Source organism: Phasianus colchicus, chromosome 11, assembly GCF_987193195.1.
Source record: "Phasianus colchicus chromosome 11, bPhaCol1.hap1.1, whole genome shotgun sequence".
NCBI classification, from domain to species: domain Eukaryota; kingdom Metazoa; phylum Chordata; class Aves; order Galliformes; family Phasianidae; genus Phasianus; species Phasianus colchicus.
This window is the reverse complement of record NC_143446.1, coordinates 4,181,766-4,192,142: the sequence shown is the minus strand read 5'-3', so window position 1 is coordinate 4,192,142 and position 10,377 is coordinate 4,181,766. Positions and strand designations below refer to the sequence as shown.

General features: G+C 43.5%; 1 long non-coding RNA gene across 3 annotated transcripts; it reads left to right on the top strand.

Annotated features, from left to right (window-relative positions):
• Window positions 1-18: 18 nt before the first annotated feature.
• On the top strand, window positions 19-9,911 carry LOC116239272 (uncharacterized). Of its 3 annotated transcripts, none has more exons than XR_004169079.2 (3): window positions 19-213; window positions 544-719; window positions 5,691-9,911. It is a non-coding gene; the product is annotated as an uncharacterized LOC116239272 (long non-coding RNA). The 3 variants fall into 3 exon arrangements; XR_004169078.2 differs by having other exon boundaries at window positions 5,543-9,911; XR_004169080.2 differs by having other exon boundaries at window positions 4,842-9,911.
• The last annotated feature ends 466 nt before the right edge of the window (window positions 9,912-10,377 follow it).

Sequence of the window (10,377 nt, the reverse complement as noted above, 5' to 3'; positions counted from 1 at the left end):
CGCTCCCGCCTCGCCGCCATCTTTGTGCCGGGCAGCGCTCCCGCCTCGCCGCCATCTTTGAGCGGGGCGCTCCCGGCCGCCTGCCATTCATCGGGCGGGAGGAAAGCCGCGCGAGCAGTGTGAATGAACGCTTGTAGGAGCGACCGAACAAAGGCACCCCGGGCAGGAGGTGGCCCGGGCCATTGGCAGCGCTGGGAGCAGAGCTGAGCACAGGTGCAGCAGGAGCTGTTCAGCAGGAGCGGGGAGAAACTTCTCCCACAGAGCGGCCGGGCACCGGCACAGCTGTGGGGAGCCGGGGGAGCCGGCGTCCATGGAGGTGTTCCAGGACCGCGGGGATGGGGCACTGAGGGCAGGTTTGGGGCACTGAGGGCAGGTTTGGGGCTGGGCGGTGGGACGTGGTGATCTTAGAGGTCTTTGCCGACCGTCATGATCCCACGTCCTATAATATTCACAATATGTTGACTTACGTAGAAGTATTCTGTCTGAATTTTAAAGAAATTCCATCATTATGAGTTGATCCCTTTTCTATTTTCATGCCTCCAGAAAGTGCACCTCAACACCGTGCAGTGGTAAAAGATAACAGTGGAGAAGCCAGCACAGCCGAGCTCTGGTGCAGTCAGTGTCCATCAGGGCCCTCCTGATCCCGAGTGTGGAATTACTGCCTTGCTGCACTGCGGGGCTGTTCTGAAAATGCACTCTGAAACAGAAGAGACAACAAGGTATTATTTCTCTCTACGCTATCGTTTTTTAAGTGTTACTTATTTTAGATACGATCTACGACGTGCTCAAACCGAAATATCTGAAGCATCTGTGCAGTTAGTGGCATGAAAGCGTTGCATAACTGGAATGTGTCTGGCTTGGATGTGTCTGGGGGTATCAGTGCAGTGTGTGCAGCCACACCTGGGTTTGCTGTAATGCAATACCTGCGGGCTGCCAGCACACAGCTCTCAGCTTCCAAACTCGTCTGCGGATCTCAGTGGATAATAATCAGGAGTTCTGTGGTATTCCTGTATGCAAATAACTACTTTAGAACCACCTCAGGAATGCGCAAGGTAATCACAGCTCCATGCTCCCACTTGATCCCTGCGCCATTTTCTTTTGGGTGCAATCTGAAGGCCACGGGAGAGCAGCACAGGCTTAAGATGCATCTCCATTTGTCTGGGCCCTAGAACTGCACCAGGTGGTTATGTAGAACTCTGTGTCACAAATCCTGTTTTGGGGGACCCAGCACTGTTGGGGATAAAATACAAAAGTGGCCAAACAGCACTACGTGTATCTACAGCCTTTAAATCAGTGTTGCGCTGCACTTCAGTGTGCTGATAGCCTCTGTGCAAGATAAAGTGCCTCATAAAAGGCACCTTACTACAAGATAAACAGATCATATGACTTTCCTATAAGCTAATAGAACACTGCCATGAAAGGCTAGTCAAACAGATGTGCAAGTGGGAGAAAATATCCTTCCTTCCTTTTTAAATGAAGGCAAACAATACAGCAGCTATTATAAAATTTCTTCCCAGCCTATCACCCATCTCCTCATGCCCATAATGGTATTTTTTAATTTCTTTAAATTTGCTTGCAACTGTGGCACTGACCAGTTTACATCTTCAATTTATTCATCCATACCCTCCTGGGTCACCCCCAGCATACAGAGCACTCTCGACCAAAAGCCACCAAAGCAAGGCCTCTCCTTGCAGCTCTCAGCTCAGGCATTCTGCAGAACTATCAACATCAGACTGTCACGTGTGCACTCTTTTACAGCTTGTGCATCTACCAAAGAATGAGAACAAAATGGAGGGGAAAAAACAGGACTTGTTTACTTGGAGGCAAAAGAACAGAAAACAGGCAGAACACAGTTTTGTGTTAATATTCTGATGGCTAAGAAAAACTCATTATGTGCAGGTCTGAGCTAAAAACAGCATTACCCGAGACTCGGGATAAAATCAGCTTGTCTTGTAAGGCAGTACAGTAATAATTACATCTTAGCTTCCCAGGTCACTAAAATGAAAGGCTTCTGTTTCGTTTATGAAAAAGAATAAACAAGAAACAGAAGATCCTTTCCTGGCCCTAGGAGTGTCTGTAATCACATTTAAAAATCAAAAATTCCAATCAACGAGGCCAAGAGTATTGAATGCACATGATAACACCAAAATGAAGTCATGATACAATAACAGTAATTCTTTCTTTTTTAAAATCTAACACACTGTTCTTAGTTTTCAAAAGATGTGATTATGTTCAGTTAAGATTATCCAACATTTTTATGCTACTCTCAAGCCGTCAAAAATGGAATATACTTATGTAACTCATACCTCATCATGATTTTAAAGCTTTGCCATTTCTCTGTTATCAGGATTGCATAACCTCCATGCCTTGGTTTTTTTCCTCAAATCCACTGTTTATCTATGTAATTTCATATAGCAGAGATGCAGGGAACCTCATGCTTCAGTGATCATTTCACCATCTCTCAAACTCAGTGGCACTGAAAAAACAATGCAATATGGCTGTAATATATTGTTTGATAGCTTGTTTAGAAATTGTACGTGGTACTTCAAACCACAATAGAATATTTTAGTAGCTAAGTCAATGGCAGTAAGACAGCAGAAAGAAAAAGGTTGCTTAAGGTGAATGAAGGTAAAACAGCATACTTGTTGTTAACCAAAAGAGCTCACAGAATCACACCCAGCCATCAGGAACAGCAGGTGCAAATGAACAGACATTATAGCTGTTAGGAGGCTTAATTGCTACTCGGGCTGAGGAGGGAGGAAATGAAGACTCAGAGCATAAATAACTTCTCAGTATAATAGATAAAACACCAATAAATTGTCGAGATGGTGTATTTTTATACATAAGTGAGATCATTAAACACCGTGGATTCCATGGATAGGAATCCTGAATGCTTGCTGAGCAATTGGGGGGGCAAATTAGCTGGGGTCACATCATTGTGAATTCTTGGGATGGAGAAAGAGATCTACTCAGGAACTGCAGGAGGTCCTTAAAGCAGAGCAATGAGGTGAAACCCTGTGGTATGGTATTAAACTGGAATGGAACAGGACCAATCCCAGCTAAGCACCTCCCTAAAGTCTGTTCTTATAGCATTTGATCCTGCAGGCGAGGCAGGAGAGATGAAGGGATAAGGAGCTTTTAATCTTGCCTGGTATTAAGTGACACACCAGCAGCTGGGACAAATGCTCTTTACAGGCAGAGGGAAAAGCCAACCACCCGAGCGGAGTTTGCAGCCTGAAGTCACATCAGTAATAGTTTTGCTGCTTTTGCAACAGAGCAGCACTTCTCACAGCAGCTACTTTGTGTTCCTGTTAGGCTGTCAGCTATGACCAAACACTGTCTTGCAACACACATGCCCTTGGGTTGTCCATACCACAGCCTCATCTGTGTGCAGCCCTCGGACCTGTTAATGGTCAAAGGAGGGGACAACTTCTGGCACGAGCTCTGTACAGCCATCTTTAAACAGGAAAGGGAGTGCCCCCATCTACCTGGTTGTTAGCTAGACTGCTATTGCTCAGTAATTGCCACGCTGTCCTTGAGACCTCCTCAGTTAAGATGTGGAGCTCACTGAGCACAAGGTCTCTGGAACATCGATGACAAGTTGACATAAGCCTGTCACACGTCATGTTTCAGCTCATACACTAGCACAGCAAACTGTGCGATATCAGGAGATGGCACAGCATGACTGCAGAGCAGTTACATTTGTATGCTTACTGATAAACGTGGTGATCCCTGACACAGCTGTGAAGTACCTGAACAGATAAAATGCCTCAAGTTCACAGATATCATGTTTTTATTGGCTGTAGTGGAGTAACTGCTGTATTCAAACAGTGGCATGTAAGATGAGTGCTTTTTTTTCAGTCTTCCCAAGCCAACTCCCTTTAAGAGCACAGTTACTGGACCTGCTGTAATTTCAAGAGACATTTTCTCTGCACTTTATACCTCAGTTTCTCTTATCTCTGATATGTAAACAGAAACACAATGCAGTTTCAACACAGCAGCTAATAAACACTATGCTATCTCAAAAGGTTCTTCTTTCCAAACCTCCCTGAGCTCCCGCCCTCTTTGCATTGCTCTTAGCCTGCATGGCAAGCTGCAGCAACTTACCAATTAATGGTCAGGTTTTCTTGGATTTTTCTTTCATTTTGTTTTTAAGAATTACTCATTAGTAGCTCAGCAAAGCAGCACGGCATTGCAGAGACACGTAAGCCCTCCAGCTGTTGGTACAGGAATGGGAGCACCACCAAAATCAGCAGGGAGTGCAGCATCAGGCACTTTGCTGCAGCTCAGCTGCAGAGCAGGGGGAGCTGGATGGGAAATGGAACTTCCAGCAGCACTGCATGAGCAGAGAGGTGAAGGTGGGGGGGCTTCCCAAGGAAAAGCTAAAAGAAGGAACAGATGTTTCTGGGTGTGCTCTGAAAATCAGCAGAGAGCACATGAACAAAAGAAATGTCTCAGGAGAACAAGTCGTACCCTCCAGCCAACAGACCATGCTCTCTTTTCTCTTGAAGAAAAAAACGTATTAGCTTTCTGCCATCACTGCAGTGCCAGGTCTGTCTGAGTTCATGATCTGCACTATCAGAATGTCAGTGATAACACAATCTACTCAATTGCTTTATTGATTTAAAACAGCTATTTCAAAGGTAACAATCCACAGTTCTTTTAAAGAGTAACGAGGTGGGTATTTATTGAGAGATTGTGAGATGCTTCTTTGGAATGCTTGGCAAAGGCAAAGTGTAAAGCAATATCCACTGCTTTTTTTTTTTTAATGAAAGTATTTCATTTGGAAGAAAAGTATTTATGTGAATAGTGAGTGTGCACCTCACATTTTCCATTTCTAGAAAAAGAAACCCAAATTGCTCAGAGAAGAACTATTCCTAACAGCGACAGGAAAACAAGTACACCAAAATATTAAAAGATGTTCCAGATCTCTCTGGTGAAGATCTTTGAGGAATGAAGTTTCAAATGCCAGAGCAAGCATGAATTCCTGAGCGAGTCCTACACTTGTTAAACAGAAATAGGCCCAAGAACAGTGATGCCCCTCCTTGTGCAAGGCTTGGCATCTGGGGGGTACACAGCAATGTAGAATGGATGTACAGATCCCAAAAATATATCTTGACATCCTAATTCCTGGTTGTTATTGAACCTACTTAATTATGAATGAGCCACTAAGAGTGCAAAGAAGGCCTTTACAAAATTGTATTTGGAGATGGACTTACAGTGAAAGTGGGGGGAACAGTGATAAAGACATACTAACAGTTACTGGAAAGTAAATTGTGAAAGCCTCAAAAAAAAAAAAAAAAAAAAAAAGCAAAACAAAAAAAACCACCCAAAAAACAGTAGAGAGACCAAAATGATAACTCAAGTAATAATTGCTCCACAGCTAGAAATGATCATCTGGAAAAAAAGAGTACATTTTACAAAGTAAATCCATCAGTGTAAGAGAAACTGACAGACCTCAAGGCTACTGATTGCAGGGTGGCTGTCTGAGAAACAAAGCAAGCTCCTGTATTTACTATATTTCCATTTTCTCCCTCTGCAGAAAGGAAGTGAAAGCCATTCACATATCTGCTTTACCTACATTACTTCTTGGATGAATGAAAAGCAAAGCAACACTGACAAAAAATAGCAATATTAAACTGCTCTTCTTTAACAGCCCCCTCCATTAATACTGATATTTTGTCCAGCAGCTTTCCCAGGGTTGTACAGCTTTGCGAAGTAGATGTGATGGGAAACAGCCTCACCTGCTGGTTTGAGGAGACACAGCCAGGTGCCCACACAGCTCAGTACTCCTCCCCTCACATCTCCAGCACCCCAAAGGAAAATCACCTTTCTTCTTTGCTGCTGCACTGTATAATATAGCAGCAGCAGAACTGTTTGATAGAGATCTTTGCTGCTGTTCTGTTAAATTCATTTTCAAAAGCGGAAACAAGAAATAAAAACAGAAGACTGTGCTGTCTTATCTCATTAAAGGTAGGACTTTTTATTAAGAAGTGCTGTTTTGTCTGTGTCCTGAAACAATCACAGAAGAGTGAGAAACAAAGCTGATGTCAGGTCACCACGAAACTACACACGTTTCTTTTGCTGCTTTTTCTCTCTCAGTTAAATCAAGTTGTAAACTCCTGATAGGGCATGTATGTAAGCCCAACACATCTCCTCCTCCTGCACACTGTCCATCTTCTGCCTTTGCAAGAAGCTGCTGCCCACCCTTATCACTGGTACATGCCCATGCACAGGTGTGCTCACTTCCCAGGGCCGCAGGATGCTATGCAGGAGCACATTCCTTCAGCGTGCTGGTCCAAAGTTAGTAGAATTTCCAAATGAATCATTTCATTTTGCTGGTTAAGACTCTAATGACTGTCATTAGTTCACGATCTTGATTGAGAAAACGTTTACAAAACAGGGGTCACAATGTTATTTACATCCCCCCTCGGCTTCATAACTGCACACTTCCTTTAAATAGGACCGATCTGACTTTCAGAGGACTGATGGCTTCCAGTTCCCATGAGAAACAGAAGGCTCTGCACTCACTTCATGCTTCCAAACGTCAGGCCATGGTATTTCAATGGCCGTGCTTAGATCGGGGAGCTCAGATTAAAAGATGTGCAGGAAGGGGCTAAAAGTAGATGGAAGCAAACTGAAAACTTCAATAGAAATGAGCAAGCAGATGGCAGTTATAAAGATGCACGTAAAGAGTCGTACTCCTTCCAATTCCTGACCGCTTCCCAGGGGCTCTGCTGAGCTTTGAGAAGTCAGTTGATTTCATTCCCCCATCCATTTTGCCCATTTGGCTCTTCCTGTGGAATATCCTTTGCCAGATTGACACCATCAGTCTGCAGGCCAAGTCATTCTGCTTATCCATTATTGTTTCTAGAAACAAGGGACCATTGAACACAGTGACAAAGAGCTATTAGAAAGAAAAGAAAAAAAAGAAAAAAAAAAAGGAAAAATAAACCAACAAACAAACCCAACATCCATATAGGCTTATCAGGAATTTTATCAACCTCACAATGGATTTTAGAAATGAGTCTTTGATTCATAATCAAAGATGCCTTATCTGACACCCAGTGAGATGTAACAGTTTTCCTTTCTGCTGGAGTACTCCACTTGCTATATTGGTTTGGACAAGGACAGTGCAGTGTGGGTTTTTCTTATCTTCCCTGTATGTATATATATGAATCTGCATACACGTTGTAACAATGCAAATAAATTACAGTAAACTATGTACATGGCAAAGTGATAGTTTGCTCTGAATAAGAATGAAGAGTTCTGTGACATCTTCCACCCTTCCCTCGGTCACTGCTGCCCTGTGTCATTCCACCAAGCTTTTTCTTCTCAATTCAGTATGGAACAGCCCAATAAAATGCAGAAATCAAAACCAGAGATGAAACTGAAGGGGAAAAAAAAAAAAAAAAAAAGGTTGCTCAACGGCCATTCGTACAGACAGACCCACATCTGTAACTGATTCACATCCAGGGTATTCACAGCGCTTCCCAAAGGCGAGCACATCCACAGGTGTGGCAGCACTGAGCTACGTGCCAGCAAGCATCGCAGGCTCCATTCTGCTCCTCCGGATCTCGGTGCATGCTAGAATGGGAATCACCCTTTCTTGCGATCAGCCTTCCAGGCACACTGCTGTGTTTCTGCCAACATACAACACCTGTGTGATTTCACTGACGTTTCAGCAGCAGTGCAGATGAGGAAGGAGAATCTTTGCTCCTAACAAATATTTACTTTGGTAACGGCACCCTGTGTGCTGCTTTCCCAAAGCAGGCATTTCTGGCACAATGCCCACCACCACAGCATTACTGATAGATGCTTCAGTAAAAACAAACACACAGGGCCTCTTTTACCTGAAGGGGAATGCTGTGTAATTACATGAGGGAGAGAATGCTCACATCCTGCTTTATTCTGCTATATGGAGGTGTCCACAAAGGCACCGCTTGGGTTTACATACAAATATCACAGAATTACCCTTCTGGACCCTCTCCCAAAAAGTATATACAGACAACAGCAATGCACCAAGGTTGAACAGAGCATTTCTCCAACAGTTAATAGTTAAAAGTGTTTGTCAGAACAAATGACTGCAGCCTGCAAATGGGAAGTGCCACATTCTGGGTAACAGGGAACCTTTCCAAATGACAGACTGCAGGGAAACGCTCAGCAGTCACTGAAAAAATGTCGGTGGGACAAAGCAAAAGCATCACTGATGTGACACAGGCAGAAAGGAAATACCACAAAACCCCATTCTGCTTATGGCCAGGTGAATTCCAACATGAAAACAGCACCTGGATTCGTGTGGGGGAAATGCAAGCGAGTCTGCCAGGTTGAAGGCAGTTAGCAACTTAGGTACGTACTTATGGCAGAGAGTCAAACAATGGGAAATTAAGCACAAAGCTCAACACAAGAGTCAGTTACGTTACAAACACTTTTCAGATGGAGAAAAAGATCAGCGGATGTATTTTGGGGCCGTTCGTTCACTGGAGCTGCAGGGAAATATCACTGCAGACGTAGGCATGATGCTTAGGTGCCTTTGCTGGGAAGGGAATCCCACCTTTAATTTGCTTAGGTGTGAAGCAGTGCAAATAACACGTGGCTGTGATGAATGGTGTGTTGAGCAATTCGTTTACAGGCGGCAGACCACACCAGGTCTGTGTTACAAAAACCTGATGGCCATGGATGGCTCATCCCAGGATTTTCACAGGGGGGCAAATCTTAGAAAAAAACAAAAAACAACAACAAAAAAAAAACCAAACTAAATAATCTACTCTTCAGAAATATAGAATTAAATCACCAAAGGAAGTACCTACTCTAAATACAGAAATAGATGAATGAACGAACGAATGAATAAAATGAAGTATCTTAAAACTTTATTAGCAGCAGACATAGAAACCAAGTGCGTACGGCTTTCTAGAACCCTACCTAAGAAGCTATGTAAACTGTCAGGCAGCTTCCTTCAAATCCATGACTGCTTCTCCTCACTAATGTGACAAAGCTGATGCAGAGCTCCGCGATCTCAGGCAGGGATCCTTGTGAAAGGACAACGAACAGATGGAACGGATCGCTCTGCTTCTAAGTGCAACTTCTAGGTCATTTAACAGTACGACTGCAATTAAGAAGAGAACACAAACGCAACATGAAGGTATGTTATCACGCTCCCCAGCTTGGCTGGAAAATAAAAGGCCAGAAAAATATCTCCAAAGCTCAGGGTTAATCTCCCCTGGTCAGTCCAGTGCTGGTTACTATGTGTGCTCTGATGTTCCCCATTGAGACATGGTGGCTGCCAACAAACCAGCATGAATCTCTTCTGATTTCAAGCTGATATGGAGGGTTAGAAAATTTCATGAAGGAAAAAAAACAAATGATTATTTGACATAAAGGAGAAAAACACAGAAAGTTAAAAAGGAAGAGAAAAATAAGAAGTCTTGTAAGGAAGTAAACTGAATTAGATATACAGCCTGCTGTGGATCACAAGGCAAAAGAAGAACTCTAACTTCAGGTAACAATGGTTTCCAGACTTGTTTCAGTTTTCATGCCACAAAGTGTCTTCAGACTTCTTATGGAAGCAACAGCCTTCTCTTTACAAGGAGCAAGGAGCAATGGCTGTCAGAGATTACACCAAAGTGTGCAGAAGAAATGCTAGCAGGAAAAATCATGTCCCATTAATAGTATGTCTCTCAATTCTCAACCATTTTTGTTTAGCAAAACCTCCAACCATCAAAATACTTAATTCCCCATCAAACGTTCAGCACTACTACCAACTTCAAGTGCGTATTTAATTACCATTGAACATGTTTAATTACTATTGACCGAGGTTTTTCCATGTATGCTTCAACCCACATGGCAGCATTCAATGCTTTCTGTTTCAGTATCAGCCCATCCCATTTGGGGCAGAAAGGACAAGATGGTGCTCTCCCAGTCCATTTCTACCCGTGCCCTCCATGCACCGAATATTAGGTATGCACAGTAACAGGCAAGTCCCCTTTCCCCAGAGTCCAGTGAGTGACTCGTGCTGGCATGCAGTGGGCAGTGAAGTTCAGCTGCTTGAGGACTCAATGACACGCTTCCCCACAGCACTCTCTGGCCAGCTGGAATTCACAGCAGTGTGGGCTGGTTGCCTTTAGAAAGCTGTGCAGTCATACTGACCACAAACAGGGGCAGCCGCAGTGCCAAGCCACAGCTGCAAGTAGATGGGGATACAGGTATGGTCATAAGACATTTACGTCTACAGATACATAAAAATCTCAATGTGAATATGAAATATTGCTCTCCCAAGAAGCTATCAAATTTACAAGCTCATTTTGGCAGTTTGCTTCTCAGTGAAGGCTTGTCATAGCTGTGGAGTAGAAAGCAAAATAGCAGCAGTTATTACTGGGA